At 37.3% G+C, this 17,781-nt stretch overlaps 1 protein-coding gene across 1 annotated transcript in view; it reads right to left on the reverse strand.

The window, feature by feature from the left end:
• The window catches only part of LOC136856964 (thymidylate kinase), a 116,709-nt gene that overhangs the window by 26,764 nt on the left and 72,164 nt on the right, over window positions 1–17,781 (reverse strand). The window lies entirely within an intron of this gene.

Here is a 17,781-nt window from a genome sequence, read left to right on the forward strand (position 1 = left end):
GAAAGACGGGAAAATGTAAAAGCCAGGAACATAAATGCGGGGTAATACTGCATTTGATCTAGCAACAATAAATTCATGGGGAGTCTACAAGTAAGTTACGGGACAGAGAATATCTCAACATGATTATATTTTTCAAGCAATACAAGAACTGAGATGTGATTTTGTGAAGACAAGATCCCGTTTGATTGAACTCCCTACACTTCAGTCTCAGCCTCAGGTCCAATGTGCGTCGTAAGCAACGACAATGCCAATTGAACTCTAAACTGTATACAGATCAAAACCTCTTGACACATGTTCTCTGTACAAGTAGTCTGTGGAAAATATTCACATAAGTTAATCACTAGTGTAAAACAAAAGCTAAAGGTTTTCAACTGTTCAATACTACCTGTTGTACGCGGCTTCCCGCGTCCAGGATGGTGAACGTAAAAGGAAATCCCATCCAGCTTCTTAGAGTTGTCGATTAATTTTTAAAATTTTTTTTTTACGTGGGATACGAAGAAGACGTAGATTTGTGGAGTAATGTTATGTGCTGGTCGACCCGATGGATGTCTCCATCCCGACACATTAATGCTGATTAACTCTTAATTTATTATCTCAACTCTAAAGCATCTTATTACTATAAATAAGACTCAAGTTAATATTAACCACTAGTATTTATTAATAGAGGGAGCAAATCTTGGAAGAAAAGTGAAATTATTACATTATGGTTCAAAATAATTGACTTTGTAACGTTTGTAAAGTTCATTTTGCTGATCATTGTTCATATTCTTCCTTCATCATCTTATCAACACTGAAATGTGCTTCCTTTTGTTATTCTTACAACATTTGTACCTGAAATTGAAATTTACAATCTGAGTCTGGGAATATAAGCTTCATTACCTAAGTTATTTCATTTATTTCATGACTAACATCATTTATTTGAAGTGACATTCATATTCTTCCTTATCACATTAATTTACTGTTCATTAATTAGCACGAATAGCATTTTCTCAGGATTTTTACTAGTTCTTGGTCTAAGCAACAAGAAAAAGAATAAGTTTCTTGTAATATGTGGCACAAGTTTGCCTTAAAATCAACTAACCTATCCTAGCATTTTAAAGTATGTTTTAATTAATCTTAATATGTACATCACAGTAATCATCTTGCCTAACAAGGTATGCTAAGTTTTGCATGACTCAATCAACTAATATTTATACAATCTCGCGTAACATTATTTAATATATACAAGGACATCTCATCCTGGAAGATGTTATGCAGTCTAGCCTCGTCTACTTTCTTACCTGCAGAGTAGCAGTTGACTATCATCTCTATTTACTTATGCCAATAACAATCTCAAGTAATGTAAGTCTCAGAATAATTTTATAATATGATGTTCAAGTGCATGCATACTACTTCTTATGGGAATATCTCTCGTTAATGTGACCCTAGTATAGCTTTTTTATGTAGGTTATAGCCTGTTACAATCAACATAACATCTATATTGAAGACAGAATGCAATATTGCTCTAAATCGAATACATTTGACCCTTGCTTGCGTCAATCAATTAAATATTTTCTTCAAGCACTCACTTTCTTCTTTTATTTCATTGTAGTATGCCTATCGTCATTTAATCTTCCATAACTTACATATTACAATATTATAACCTCCTCAATATCCATTTTCCTTCATATTTCTTCTTGTATTCTCTAATCTCTTCATATTTAACCTTTCTTGACGCACGTATGACTTTCTTCCCATGCATTCTCTTCGTTGGCGTCATTGTCTTCTCGCTTGTACCAATATCTCTTCTGTCTGATAACTTTTCATTACTTGTGACCTTGCATCTTATTGTATTCATGTACTCCTTTCATGATTAATAACCTTTCTCGACTACCTTCATTTTTAGCCTAGCACTTGGAAACTCTAGCATCATAACTGCTCCTGTTTACTCGAAAGCAGGGCCTCTCAAACGCCCAAAAACTCACGCATGCAAACTGTGGCACAGAGTTTCTGTGCGCAGTGCATTGGTCCCACTCAGCTCGGCTCGGACCAACGCTTCACCTCTGAGCTACTCGGCTAAGCTCGGCTCGGATTTGGAGCGCTATGGAGCAAGTGAGGAAGAGGGAGACAGGGGGAGCGAGCGAGACAGGCGTGGGGTAAGAGAGAGACAGCGCTATTGCTCCAAATCGAGGAGTGATGGTCTGCACTCTGGTCAACCAAGCGAAGTAGTCTTTTGCACCGCGCACAGTGCGTGCACGTTGAGAAGCCCTGCTCTAAAGTCTTATTGTGGTTTGGTTATATGGCAGTAAAATACTGCCTACTCTCTTTGTTTCTACTTATTGATCAATCACTCGTGAGAATCAACCATATTAAATCTTGTATGAAACATTTAACAGACAATTAATGTTTCTCTGATAAGAAATTAACTACTCTAACAAGATCTATTATTCTACATGTTTTATACAAGAAACTTATCTCCCCTTTTTTGTTTCTTGTGCTTCTGGGATGATTTATCTCTTTCATCCCGTGTCGATGGTAGTGATCGTCATCCCAATGGCTGGTGCTGCAGTTATCGGGTGCAGTCTTGGCTCATCTCGATCTAGCTTAGGTCACTCCAGACAATCCTACACTCATCTTTTTAAAGATACTTCATCGTCTTATCTTGAGCAAATTAAAATTGAATGAAGACGTGTGAAATCAGCTGATGCATAATGTTATATTCTAGGCCTTCTGTTGTAGTAATGATTATTCCTTTAAGGTTTCTCTAGTTAGCTACTAATTTCTATTTCAGATTCCCAACATGTCTGATTTAAATTCGATGTGTGTGCTGTATGTGATTGGCGTAATCGGTTCTATTGTTGTAATGTAATGTTATTCTGGATTATTGCTTCTTTGATAGGTATTTCTTTCTTGGTGTAGTAGCTTGGCTGTCTTTCAAATCTCGTTGGCTGCTTTTCTTGAGCTTTACGAGTCTTATCAATATTCGCCAATATTTTTATGCATTCCTTTGACGTCTTCTTGTAGATAATATTATTTCATTTAAATCTCTTCTTTTCTTGAAGTTTCTTCTATTAATGTGTTTCCAACTCAAATGCGATATGCCTTCTCTCAAAGATAGGCATTTTATTTTGTAAAGGATCTTTTTATGTTGAGTTTCGTAACAATCTAATTCTTTTAATCACAAAAACATTTTTCCACTTAATCGATACTTTTTATCTTTGCCTTTGGCAAATCTATAAGAAAATTAACAAATATGGTACATGTTTCAACTGCTTTGCAGTCAATAGCTGTACGAACAGAAGCTTAGTTGTGTTCCTTAGTCAATCTTAAAAAATATCCCATGGGAAACTAAAAACATAAACTAATTTAGGGAGGAAGGCAGTGTTGGGGGGGTAGAGGGTTGTGTGTGGATTGTGCGGAGGTGAAGGTGGTTGCTTAGTGATACTTAGCGTCTAACATTAAAAATACTTATTGGTAGTTAAAATAGCTTAAAATGTCTTATAAAGTATGTGAATATGCTTAAAAATTCTGATCCACTTTTCAATGAGTATAGTTGGAGTGTGTTGGAAGTTGTTTTCCTTTGAGTGCCCCAGGTTCTTATCACCAGGTATAAAACTTGTTTTAAAGTTCCTTTAGTACTTGTTCTAAAGGCTCGTAAACTAGATTGTTTATCTTGCTTTAATTTATTTGCTTTCGGAGGATACACTGTTGTGTTAGGAGTTTCAGTGTGTTCAAATTCATCTAAATGGGTAGCTTGCACACGATCTGTAACAATACGACCTGAGGTCGAGGACGGTAGATACAGACCAACACCCAGGACAGCGAGAGTAGTAAGGACGTACACCAAGTATCGTTACAGATCGTGTGCAAGCTACCCAATTAGACAAATTTATGTTATGAAGTGCACAGTTTGCAATACAATCTAATTCACCAATTTTTGTCTTTCTCACCGCCCTCGTAATCATGTAAATTTGAACACTGTGTTATTCTACATTTCTAATGTATTTTTCAAGTTATTCGTTCTGTTTAACTTTACAGGGGGTAATTGTGATTACTCTAAATCAATCGGAATTTCACTTTTGGAATAGTGTAATGGTACAGTTGTAACCTTAAAAAAAGTTACATACATTTTTTTTGTTGAAACTAGTTTCAGTCTTACTAGAGGCCATCATTAGTCAAAATCAGTTACGGCAAGACATGATTATAGATAAAATTTATGATGCCCTGTGCCTCCACTCTACTGCTGTAAAGTGCCAGGCTGTTTTTAGTGGAAATGCATGAATTTTAAAATTTGCGAATATGTCTATGAAAAATATCTGCAAGAAATTTTCTACATGTCGACTACACAGAATAAACAAGTGATCAGAGTTATCTAAAGAATTAATTAAGCAAGGGCTTCATAAATTTTATCTATATTCATGTCTTGCCTTAACTTTGATTTTGACTGATGATGGTCTCTAGTAAGACCAAAACTAGTTTCAACAAATATATGTAACTTTTCTTAAGGTTACAACAAATAGTATTGAATAGATGGAAACTTTTAGCTTTTGTTTTACACTATATTGCTCTTCAATATCGATTAATATAAAATTCATTTCCTATGAGCTAATCATTAGCATAAATTGCTTATCTAGTGCTTGAACAGGTCTGTAAACAAACGAGGAGCATCTGTTCAAAAGGTGCTATTTCCACTTCAAAAATGTTTTGCGTATTTTGCCCACATCCATTGCAGTAGTTGAATACTATTGAATGCCATAAGCAATTCTGACCAGAAAGATGTAATTTCTTAAGAGTAGAAACATACCCAATCATGGGTACGTTCCATGTGCCAGTCTCATGGGGTATAACGCAGAACCCATGCCCGGGGTTACAGGTGAAGACCTTAACAGCATCTTAGGCAGAGAAGGAGACCTTCGGAATGGTGAAGATTTTGAATGAGGCAACCCATCCTCTCTGAGGGAAATTAGAAGAGGAAGCCACTGTCTTGTGGAGAAGAGGGATCTTCGAAGGCTAAGGGAGTAAACCCCGAAAGAACATCCTCAAATGCGCTAGGCTTAGCAGGTCAGTAGATGAGAAAATGTGTACTTGGTTTCAACTATAATGCAAGCCTTGGATGGAAGTTTAAAAATGGAAATGGAATTGACAAGTCTCACAGTTGCACAGTATGATGGTAATGCTGATGTTCGTGCAAGTGTTAGATCAGACAACAAAACCTGATTTGAAACAATAAATATTTTAACAATGAATGGGAAGGAAAATGAATTGATTGATCTAATGGAGAGACAAAAACTTGACATCCTGGGATTAAGTGAAGTAAAATGGAAAGGAATGAAGAAACTAAGAAAGGGTAACACATTCTACTAGATGGGTAACAGTAAAGAAAAGGAAATGAAGTGGGATTTGTAGTGAATCAGAATCTTGAAACAATAGCTGAAGTTGAGTATGTAAATGAAATAATTATAATAATGCACATACAGTACATGTAAACAAGGAACTACTGAAGATAGTACAGGTGTATGCTTCACAGACAGGATGTAGCGTGGAAGAAGAGTTCCTCAATGAACTGGAAACACATATTGTTGGAGATGGGATCATGATAATGGGAGATCTGAAAGCTCATGTGGAAAACCATAGAATGGGGTATGAGAATGTTCTGGGCCCACACGGGTATGACGATTGAAATGAAGATGGAGAGAAACTGTTGGACTTTTGCATCAGAAATAACCTGATAATAAAGAGCACATGATTTATGAAGAGGAATAGCCATAAGATCAGCCGATATAGTTGGGATGGACAGTATGGAACATTCATCAATTTTATAATAGACCGAGAATGGGGAAGATATGTCATGAATACGAAGATAATCCCCAGTGAAAGTATGGAAGATGATCATAGATTATTAATTGTGGAATTAAAACAAGTAAAAATCCCTGAAATTGTATTGCCTAACACAGAAATATGAAGTGGAGAAGAAGAGTGGGACAATTTAAGACAGACATTTGTGGAAGCAGCAATTAAGGTAGGTATGCAGAAAAACAAAAGCAAAGGTTAAGGGAAAGGAGACACGGTGGTGGACAGACAAAATAAAAGAAAGGAACAAGGTGAAGAAAGAAATGGATAAGGAAAAGCAAAAAAGTATCAGAGGGATAAGATAGAAAGGTTACATGTGGAATACAAAAGATTGAAACTACAAGTAAGGAAGAAGAGGAGAAATGTTGGGGAGAGTTTACCAACAAAATTGAGCAAGATAATCAATGAAATCAGAAACTATTATACAGAGTAATAAAATCAAAAAGAATAAATCAAGAAAAATAGAGGCATTAGAGAGAGAAGATAGATCCATAGTACACGACAAAAAGGGTCTTCAGAAGGTGATGACAAAGTATTTTGAAAAACAGAGAAAAAGAAGAGAACATGATAACATGGTTGGAACTTGAAAGGGCAGTGAAAGCAATTACCAAAGGTAAAGCAAGTGGAAAAGACAAATTCAATGCTGATATGATTACGGCAGCAGGAAGCATTGGACTACAGTGGCTATACACAGCCCTCAATGCCATATGGAAGGATGAAAGGATACCTGAAGATTGGCAACAAGGAAGCATTGTACCACTGTTCAAAAAAAGAAATAGGAAGAAAAGTGAAAATTATAGAGGTATAACCCTATTATCATATGGGCTAAAAATAATGGAGAAAGTCATAGACAAAAGACTGAGGGATATAATAGAAACAGAGGAAGAACAATATGGCTTTAGACTGAATAGATCAGCAATAGACTTGCAGCCTTACTAATAAAAAGTCCTTATATAGTTGTTAACTCTTGCATAGTTATAAAGTGAATAAACCCTGTATAAACATTGGATATGTTTCTTACTAATAAACGTGGTATGCACATTGTTTTACTAGTAGCACGTATACACTCGTTTCAAGTCATAGGAATCTCTTCCTGCAGTTCACTGATGTATTTCGCACATTCACCGCCTTTATGATCACTTCTGCTGGTTATCTGAGCAAAATTTTCCAGAAAGTCGCACAGTAGCACAGCATATTGAAAAGGCAGTGGCCACACAAAGTGAGACAGCTAGAAATTGGTTTATATATATCAATATTTCTTCAGCTTGCTTGTGTAATGAATGCCAACGAAAGAAATAGAAAAGCTTAAGAAAAGACCAAGAGCTCCTAACTGGGATAGTATGGAAAACGTAAGCAATTGTAACTGAATCGGTGTGTTGAAAAGGGTATACATTCCAAAATCCTTACTTTTCAGGAGAAAGGTAAAACTGTTTTGCAGCTAAAGGAAAGATTTGATCAAAAAAGTTTCTGTTAGGCATTTATACATCATATATCTGCATATTCAACCACAAAGTATGGAAATCATATTACATACAGTTTTCAAGTTATACTACTTTTTATGTCAAGGAATATGTCCCTTTTATACTCAAATTTGAGAAAGGTCTTCGTAGAGGCCTCAGCTGCATTCATTGATCTTACAGCAGCATTTGACACAGTCCGGAGGGAAGGAATAATTTAGAAGCTTCTCCAAATTGTACCCTGTAGGACCATCGTGTAGGTTATAAATAATATGCTCAATGACAGAAGATTTCGAGTGTGTATGGTAAACAGTATGAGTAGAGAAAGGAAGCTCAAAAATGGATTACCTCAAGGATTGGTACAGTCTCCCCTACTGTTCAATTTGTATATCTTCGATTTCCCAGAAGCATCATCATGCATATTCTGTTATGCTGATGATATAACACTAGCCACTCAACATCGAGACCTTAGTGTGACAGAAGAAGTGCTACAAAGACCTGATTTCACTTGAAACGTACTTCAAGAAATGGAGACTGAATCCTAACCCTAACAAAACAGAAGTGTCAAGTTTTCACCTGAATAATCGCCAAGCTGGCATTAAACTTCACATGTTTCTGTCATCGTGAACTTCAGCACAGCTGGTATCCAAACTATTTGGGCATTACACTTGATCGCACACTATCTTACAAAGAACATCTTATGGATCTGCCCAAAAAGCTCAAAACACGTAATATCCTTCAGAAAATGTGGGGCTCAAGTTGGGGTTCATCAGCAAAGACTTTAAGATCTTCTGCTTTGGGACTGGTTTTCTCATGTGCTGAGTACTGTGCACCAGTTTGACTGAATAGCCCATATACAAGACTCATTGATACTCAACTGAATGCTAGCATGCAGTTAATATCTGGTACTATCCAGTCCACACCCCTTTAATGGCTACCAATTCTGTCAGGTATAATGCCACCTGATTTAAGAAGACCAAATGCTCTCATTCAAGAGTTCAAGAAGATAGAAACGAACCCTCAACCGCCTGTTCTCAAGACAACGAGGCTCAAGTCACGTCATCCATCTTTGCGTGATGCTGTCACATTGGCTGATGGGAATTTTCACCCTTTAGAAGAATGGAGAAGTCACTGGAAAGTTGCCACAGACAGTTCCTTACACAACATCTTTTCTGGTGAACACCTTCCTGGAGGACATCATCTACCGCAGGGATGGCGAACCTTTTCCAACTAGTGTGCCATTTTAAGTCTGGTTTATTTTTCTGAATTGTACACTGTGCCACTTGTTATTTTCCTTTGGAATGGCTACAACCACCTCACCCCCCAACCCACCCCCGACTTGCATGCCTAATTCCAAATTATGTTTCATAATATGTTATTACATATACACCGTAAAATAACAGCATACATTTCATTGCATGTCCCGTGGTCGTATTTTGACAATACCGCAAAAATACATTTTAATGTGTAATTTTTAGAATACCTAACATTATTTTAGTTTAAATATAATAAGCGCCCACTGTAACACACTTCGTCATTGAGTATTATTGGGTATAGAAATCAAAAATACTAATATTGCCGAAGGACTTTAGTGTGAAACTCGTTGCCGAATCTTAGTAGCTATGTCATTTATGTTAGGTTCTTAACTTATTGTCTTCGATAACACACAAGAAGCACTAAGGTCTGAACTAAGACGGTTTGTGACAGCTGACAGTTCACAACGTTCATTGCATAAAATAGTTGTTCGCAGGCGTATGATGACTCAAACAAGGCCGAAAACATTTGTGGGAGGCTGTTCCGCTGTTCTCAGGGAAATAATATTCACCATCAACACACTCGATTTTCACCAATTCTTCACCAAGTTGTAGGAATTGCTTTCCTGAAATTCAGTCAACTCCATTTCTAAACTGTCAGTACCTAACCAATTAAAAATTGACTTTGAAATCAATCATTTGTGCAAAATGAGGTTTTGAAATAAAGGGCAATAATTTCTCCAAATATCGAAGTTGGGACAATTTTTTTGGCAACTGTTTATTTGTCTTACAAAATTCAAAACAATAAACAGTTGCACACTACCAATAATTACGCGATTTTGCAACCAGACACAAGCTAAACTTCGCTAATTGACTGATGTGGATGAGTGAATGGTTCGTCGGACGCATCTGATATTTATCTCACTTGACTTCTGGACGTATCAGCGTTGATGTGTTGCAATAACGCACGTCCGAATGGAACTAGAATTAAGATTTTCGGCATTTATTTCTTAAACCTGAAACACTGTAACTATACCATGCAAGATATATGTATAGTCCGTAGTACAAGACGTACATAAAAACGTTCATATGTGCATGTGGTGTGCCACCAAAATCATGTTCGCGTGTCACCTAGTGACACGCGTGGCATAGGTTCGCCATCCCTGATCTACCGCGTAAGATTTGGACCACTCCGAACTGGGTGAGAACAAATCATGGACGATGCAGGGATGCCCTTTAAAGTGGAAATTTATTTCATCACCAGAGTGCGACTGTGGTGCATCTCGGCACACGATCCCCCATATTGTAATTGAATGTACACGACGTTCCTACACAGGTAGCCCGAGTGACTTTTTGGAACCAACAGAGGAAACCATACAGTGATCACCTAACAGGACATTCTGCTATAAAACATGTTTCTTGTCTGTGTATGTTTGTAAATATTATATACTTGTATACATGTATCTAACTTGTTGACTTGTATATATGTATCTAACTTGTTATTCCGGGTTCTCTAGACTGGGGCCGCCATCTCACCATTCAATAGCTCCTCAATTAAAGGTAATCGTAGAATGAGTGAACCTGGAACCAGCCCTCATATCGAGGTAAGAATGCCTGACCTGGCCGGTAATCGAACCCGGGCCCTCCGGGTGAGAGGCAGGCAAGTTAGACCGCAGGTCTGGCTTCAAACATTAATTACCGGTACGCAACTTAAAAATCTCGAAACTTTACATTCAATTTTACCGGGGATACTTCATCAGTTTTGCTCTGAAAACTTCTTTCAGTTCAGCAACTTTGATCAGCCAGAGCCAAACTCTTCGAAAAATCTAATACCCGTAACTGCAAGCCAAACAACAATCGACCACAAATAGCTTTTAAATTCTCTAATCTAATAAAAGCACATTAGATACAAAAGCGCCCAACATGATGGCAAAATCCTATTTTTTACCTTCTATTGTAATTTCGTCACCGGAATACTGTTCGTTGTCAGTTTATGGAAATCTTGTACCGCATAAATTAGGCCTACATCGGCTTTTCAAAGTTATGTTGAACTCGAGAATATGGTTTTGAATTGTTTCAAATGTAAGTATCGATCTTCAAGTTCTCGAATGCATTAAATTCAATTCTGCCGGTCACTAACCACAATCAAATTGGAAAGAGAAACATATCATTAACACTTCCGAAATTACGATTATTCGCGACCTTGAGCTCAGCTGGAAAGCGCGCTCGCTGTACAAGTCGGTACGAGTGTGAAATGATACAAAGCTGTAAATGCAACGTGCGCAAATAAAACAACTGCGGTTTTGACAACATTTGAACACACAAACGTGAAATTCCCAGTGTTATATTAGGACAAAAACAGTAATAGGCAATCCCAAAACCTTCTATGGCTTTATGTATGTAAGGTGCAACATCTGTTCTGGTCTCATAAACGATAATATTAAAATACTACTGTAAATTTGTGTTACTTAAGAAGCAGCAGTTTCGAACCTGCCTGAAAGCCCAGTGACTATACAGTGCCCTGAGGGAAATGCCGAAAACCTGTTTGGCGACACACTCGAAAAAAAAAAAAAATAATAAACATCTAACCCTGGACATAATGTAGACGTTTTGCAAGTACGAACATTTGACGAAATTCGTTCCATCTTCAAGTAGAGCTGTCGAAATACACTCTGTCTCCTTACAATTGTCGTGGACACTCTCTGCTTTATGATTTCCACGGATTCTCTAAACAATACAACCTGAATGCGATGCTAAGATAGTCCTTTATGCAAGTTCGCCGCCGATCGCTTTTCCAGTACAGTACTTCCTCAAATTACCGCAATGACGAGACGTTATCACCAAGATCCGTAAGTATGCCACAGCCGTCCTTTCGTGAGATGCAGTTTCTTGAAAAACGCGTGATCAAAGATTTAGCGTTGATGGGACTGAAATTTCTGGATGGTTGATCCGGGAAATCGTTTCTTCGAGGAACGGGTAATGCGGGATTTTTACAACGTGATTTAATTAGGATGCTCGAGGGACCACGTAACTTGAACGAAAAGTACCGGAAAACGTAGTTTCCAGGAACGTATAATCGAGGTTCAACTGTAAACTTGCAATTTCAAAAGTCCCGGGCCAGCTAGGAAGACATCTGGGAGAGCATGCGCACTTTGGACTATCTCGCGTAGCGTATCCCCTCCTAACAGAGCTCCTGCTACAAGGACAGTTCAGTGCATAAGTTTACACTCAGCTGCCGCGCTCTGCTTTCTAATTTCCTATGGTTAGTGGTAGTGTACGTTAGGCCTATCTGTAACAGTATGGAAGGCATTAAAAGTAGCCTGCATCATAAGGTGCTAAAGAGTCAGACTCGTGCAGCAATCTTGGAACGTTATAGACTTTATGGAAAGGGAGACAATGGAAGAAAAGTTTGTGATAGATTGTAAAAAAATAATGCAGGAAAGAGTAGCAGCAGCTGTTGGAGTGTCAGAAAGTTCTTTGGTATGGATTAAGAGTGAAAAACGAAAGAATTAGGAAAACCTATGGATAGTCTGTTTGAAACACCAAACAAAAACCTAATGCGCACAAAGAATATTACTGGATTGGACGACTTTGACGAAGGTGCCGTACGTCTTATTATTAGCAATTTTTATTTAGATGAAAAATGTTTACCTACAGTTTCAAAAATTCGTGCAAAGTTAGGTAAAGACTTAAAGTTCAAAAGATCCAATACTCGTGTCAAGCGAATTCTTCAATCATTAGGATATCACCAGAAAAAACTAACACTAACAAGCGCATCCTAATGGAAAATATGACGTTAAATACAAAAGGTTTATTAAAAATGCCCAGTATCGGGTGGAGGGTAGTTGTACATGCTGGCGGTGAAATGGGTTTCATCGAGAACTGTCTGCTAATCTGGAAGTCTGGCAGCAAGTGGCGACTACCATGATGACATGAATAGTGAATTTTTTTTTTTTTAAGAGAATGAAAGATATGAAAGATAACTTCCACCTCGCAGTGTTCTCGTAATTGACTACTCGTCATATCACAACAAGGAAGGTTTGTCTGTAATTTACAGCCGGAAGGGAATTCCACTAACTGAAAATCTGCGGAGTGTGACTGTTACATGTCAGTTATAACAAATATTTCGGGTCAACTGTACGTCGCCACAACACTAAGTGAGAAGGGGAAGTCAGCGTTCTTGCTCCTACTGCACTGATTTCTCACTCGCACACTTCCCCTCACCGGATGTCTTCCTAGCTGGCCCGATCTCTAAGACATTATTACACAAAAATATGTCCAACCATCATTTCATTTATAGTTATTCATTGTCATTCTGTTTCTTTAAAGTGTTTTACCTTATGAAGATGTCTAGCCTCCTTAACCTGTAAGTGGTGTATGTCTCCTATGTTTAAAATATCATGAAGATCATCAACGTTATCGTCCATTCTTTCGATGTGTGTTCAATGTTAAATGGATAAGTTGAATATTTCACCACGATTATATTACTGCAGGCAGTAAATACCACAAAAATAAACTGCTCACTCGTTTCTTTTTCCGCTACTCGCTGCTATACAACACTAATACAAGGGTCCTGGTCTGTAAAGCAATTCAATGAATAACTGACACAGATGTATACACAGGAGGCTTATACACGGTTTATTAGTAACAAATTTCATATAAACGATGTATAAACCTTGTATAAAAGTTATACACCGTTTATTAGTAAGACAGTTGATATTTACAGTGCGAACGATAATGGAAAAACATCTGGAAAGGAACAAGGAAATCATCTTCATATCTTCGGATCTGGAAAAAGCTTATGATACAGTTAAGAGAAAACATGTATGGGAATGCCTACTGAAAAGGAATGTACCAAAATCGTTAATTAACAAGATAAAAATGTTGTATCGTGAAAGTAAAACCAGAGTACAAGTGAGAAGAGGTGACTCTGAAACATGTTATACAAAAAAAGGTCTCAAGTAAGGCAGTGCACTGTCGCCATTAATGTTTATTATATTGAGGGATGAAATCATAAAACGTATAAAACAGAGTATCTGTAGTAGGGGCTGTATTTTTTGGTAAGAGCGATACGCACCAATGTTTTTCATATCTCCTTTCTTGCCTATATATGACCTTCTAGGTACTTAAAGTACCATATTTTCGCAAAATGAACTCGCGAAATATTGTGAAATTCGATTTATTGTGCGAATTGCACAAATAATCACAAAATATACTCCATTTGGTACAATAAGTGCAAAATAGGATTGGGAAAACTCTCCAATAAATGTTTAAATGCTTCTGACAACTTTACTATTATATTTTTCTTCTCAGTTGCTTGATAGCGCTGTATATTCTCTACACGAACACTCACAAAGCGATGTGTATCGGAAGTATGTGTATTCAGTTCTGCGATCTCTAACCCAACCGTTAAAAATCGATAAGTTTATCTGTTATCGATCACATCAAATAGCGTTGTAATCGTAAAAAGACCGGTCGCTTTGGCAGTGAGAGTACGTTTTGATGCTGCAAGAAAGAATCTAACGTGTAAATAGGCCTACTGTAATGTTCGTATTACTTGGAAACTAAAAGATACGTGCGATAAACACTGCAGAGAATCAGAAACACAAAAAAAGAATAATAATAATAATAAAGCAAATGAACATTATTCTATGCGAAAAATAACAACCGACGATACGTTACCCATCGTAAAGAAGTTTAAAAGTGATACAGAGCAATTTGTAATAGAAACAACAAAATCATTAATTCAAGCAACATTCCTCTAGAAAAATTGGTTGATCCTGGCATAAGGAAGTGGATGAATTAAAAGGAAAGATAAATAATACTGTCTTTATTGTAAAATATGACGGTATTAATAGGTCTAGTCTATTGTAAAGAAATCGCCTGGCTGAGTAGTAATAATGTTATTGTTTTTACATCCCACTAACTACTTTTATGGTTTTCGGAGACGCCGAGATGTTATCCCGCAGGAGTTCTTTTACGTGTCAGTAAAACTGACATATTTCAGCTCCTTCAAATACCACCGGACTGAGCCAGGATCGAACCTGCCAACTTGGACTCAGAAAGCAAGCGCTTTAAACGTCTGAGCTTCTCATTCCCGGCCAGCGAGCACAAGCATTATGGTTTTCAACGTCTAATGTGGTCAGCGAGAGGGGCTTCTTTTCATACACAAAGTTACTTTCTAACTGTCGCACAACTCTGCATGCAGATAATGTTGAAATTGTGCCTAGTTTATACTTTGGAGACAATTCAACATGTAAAATAATGTAGGCTATGCATAAATTCATATTACAGGGCAGATCACCTAACTTCATTTTGAGGTCTGGGTGATTTACAGTTTTATTTCTATAACATTTTGTATATTTGGTTATTTTAAGATTTATTAACAAGGACACATTGTAACAGTTCACTTTAGAAACTCTTATGACAAAATTAGGTTTACCCCATACTATAAGAAGATTTCAAAAGAAACGTTGATCAGTATGGCAGTTTTATTTCAAGAAATACCTACCGAAATAGTGTCATTTTTAACACCGAAATCAACAGTTTTATTTCACTTAGAAATAAGGACTTTAATCAGTAGTGATGAAGTAAATGCTTTGGTATTTGCAGATGATGTGGTGATTTGGGGAAAGGGAGAAAAGGAAATACAAAGGAGACTGAACATTTGGAATGAAAATCTGAAGGAGTTTGGAATGGTAATTAGTAAAAAGAAAACTGTAGTCATGCACTGTGGAAAAGAGAAAAAGAGAAGCCAAGTGAACACAGACGGAGAACGGTTAGAGAATGCAGAACAGTTTGCTTATCTGGGTAGCATTATTAATGGAAGTAATGAAATCAACCCTGAAATTAATAACTAAGTAAAGATACAACATTTTATTTTTTTTTATTTTTTTTGTTAGGGGCTTTACGTCGCACCGACACAGATAGGTCTTACGGCGACGATGGGATAGGAAAGGCCTAGGAGTTGGAAGGAAGCGGCCGTGGCCTTAATTAAGGTACAGCCCCAGCATTTGCCTGGTGTGAAAATGGGAAACCACGGAAAACCATTTTCAGGGCTGCCGATAGTGGGATTCGAACCTACTATCTCACGGACGCAAGCTCACAGCCGCGCGCCTCTACGCGCACGGCCAACTCGCCCGGTCAACAACATTTTATCATCAAGTCAGAGAGCTTTTATGGGATGACATAGTACCCATTAACATTATATAAACAGTATTTCATACCAACTGTAACATATGGACTAGAAACGCTGGTGACTATTAAGAGAAGAAAGAGTAAGAACCAAGCAGCAGAAATGAAATTTTTAAGAACATCGGTTAAAAAGACAAGAAGATAGAATTCAAAATATTAAAATCAGAGGAGATCTAAATATAGAATCGTTAGTACAGAAGATACAGAAAGCAAGACTGAGATGGTTCAAACATGTAAAAAGAATAGGAAAGGAACGGGTAGCAAGAAAGGAATTGGAAAGAGAAGTTAAGGGAAAGAGACCAGTTGGAAGACCGAGAAGAAGGTGGATGGACCAGATTTGGAAGGACATCAGAGAAGCTGGATTGGATGTGGTGGAAGTAATAGAGCAGGAAAAATTGAAGGACAGAAAGGAGTGGAGGATGTTTGTTAACCACACCCAGGCGACTAGAGTTGGACATTGATGGTGATGATGAATATGGGAAAACATAGTTTCCGGGAATGTACAGAAAGTTCAAACTTCATTGATAATATAATAGACTTGGACTGTAAGAAAGATTTGGTTTTTAAATAACCTGTATATTCTGCATACTGGAGGTATGGGAAGATAAATTTAGTACCAATGATCATTATATTATGTGGACTAAATTACAAAACAACTTAGTATGTTTCTAGACCACTGTACTGTAAGGCTGATTATGTCTGTAAATATGATAAGCTTCAGGGAGGGAGGCTGTAACCAAGGTTACAATATTTCGGGCCCTCTCCTTAAACATTTTAGACCTGGTCAACTTGCCGTGGAAACTGGTGTCACTAGGAATTTATTTCCAATTTGTATTCTACTGTTAATTTCTGTGTGGCTTGATGTCACATATTTAATATTAATATCTTCTACGTCTTGAGCGCTAAGCTCCTATTTTTCAAACATTTCATTATGTATTTCGTCAACTAAGCACGTTACATGCTTATGTGCTTCTGCGTTGTGCTGCTCTCTGCAACAGCTGGTATAACTTGTTGGCGCTGTCTCTGGCCAATCAGCACACGGCTCCATCTTGAGCCGGCCAACGCATCAGTGAGAGATTGTGTCCACGATGACTCTCTGTTCAGCAATCACGAAGGAAGGACGTGTTCAGAGTCCACGCCACGTCCTGGCTTTGGGCTGGATTATGGACCTAGGATGAACTCTACAGTTTCGAGGGTGTTATCACTCGCAGAAGACTTGTTTTTCCTTTTTAAATTATCCTCGTTTTGGTAATTTAAAGTGAATTGAGGGTCTTCTAATAAGCCTCACCTATTGTGAGTAATGGCATGTGGTAAGGCATATTAACATATTTTTACAAGATGAATCAGAAACTGTAAGTTTTCTTCAAGTCTTTTCTTAATTTTGGATTTACTTCATGGCATGTGAATTTGGCTTCTAAAGATATTATTACCCTATCATCGTAATATTTTGTGTGTTCGGTGTGACGCCTCAAAACTAAGTCCATTCTATGAAATCCTAAATTTACTTTTCCTCTGTATTTGAAAGGGAAATCATCAATCTATATTCTCTAAAAGGTCTTGCGTTAATTGTCTCGTTAAGTAGTTTACTACTGTATATATTTGTATCTGTAACATATTATTGTTATTATTTTTCCGAGGCATCTTTGCCCTCTTAAGTATTTTTTAAACTAAACATGTTAAAAGATGTTTAACAACCACGTGACTTACAACTATTGTATTGAACAGGTGGATCTATAAATATGATAATAATATTTGAGATATACCACGCGAGTTTCTGCAAGGGTTTTAAAATTTGGGCTTTGTCCCATTCTTAAGATCTACCTTCAGTTTCCCTTTTAATTTCTTAATATTTTTTTGTTTTAATGGTCTTCCTGATTCTCTTTTGTTCTTTCCATGTTAACTATATTGTTGTGTTATGGTTTTGGTCCTCCCTTTAGCGTGTATATGTTACCATGGTGATGTTGATGGTCATGTTGACTATTGTTGATTGACTGGTTTAGTGTAATTGATTTTCCTGAAAAGATTTGGATCTTGGTGGTGTAATTACA

This window comes from Anabrus simplex, chromosome 1, assembly GCF_040414725.1.
Source record: "Anabrus simplex isolate iqAnaSimp1 chromosome 1, ASM4041472v1, whole genome shotgun sequence".
In the NCBI taxonomy this organism is placed as follows: Eukaryota; Metazoa; Arthropoda; class Insecta; order Orthoptera; family Tettigoniidae; genus Anabrus; species Anabrus simplex.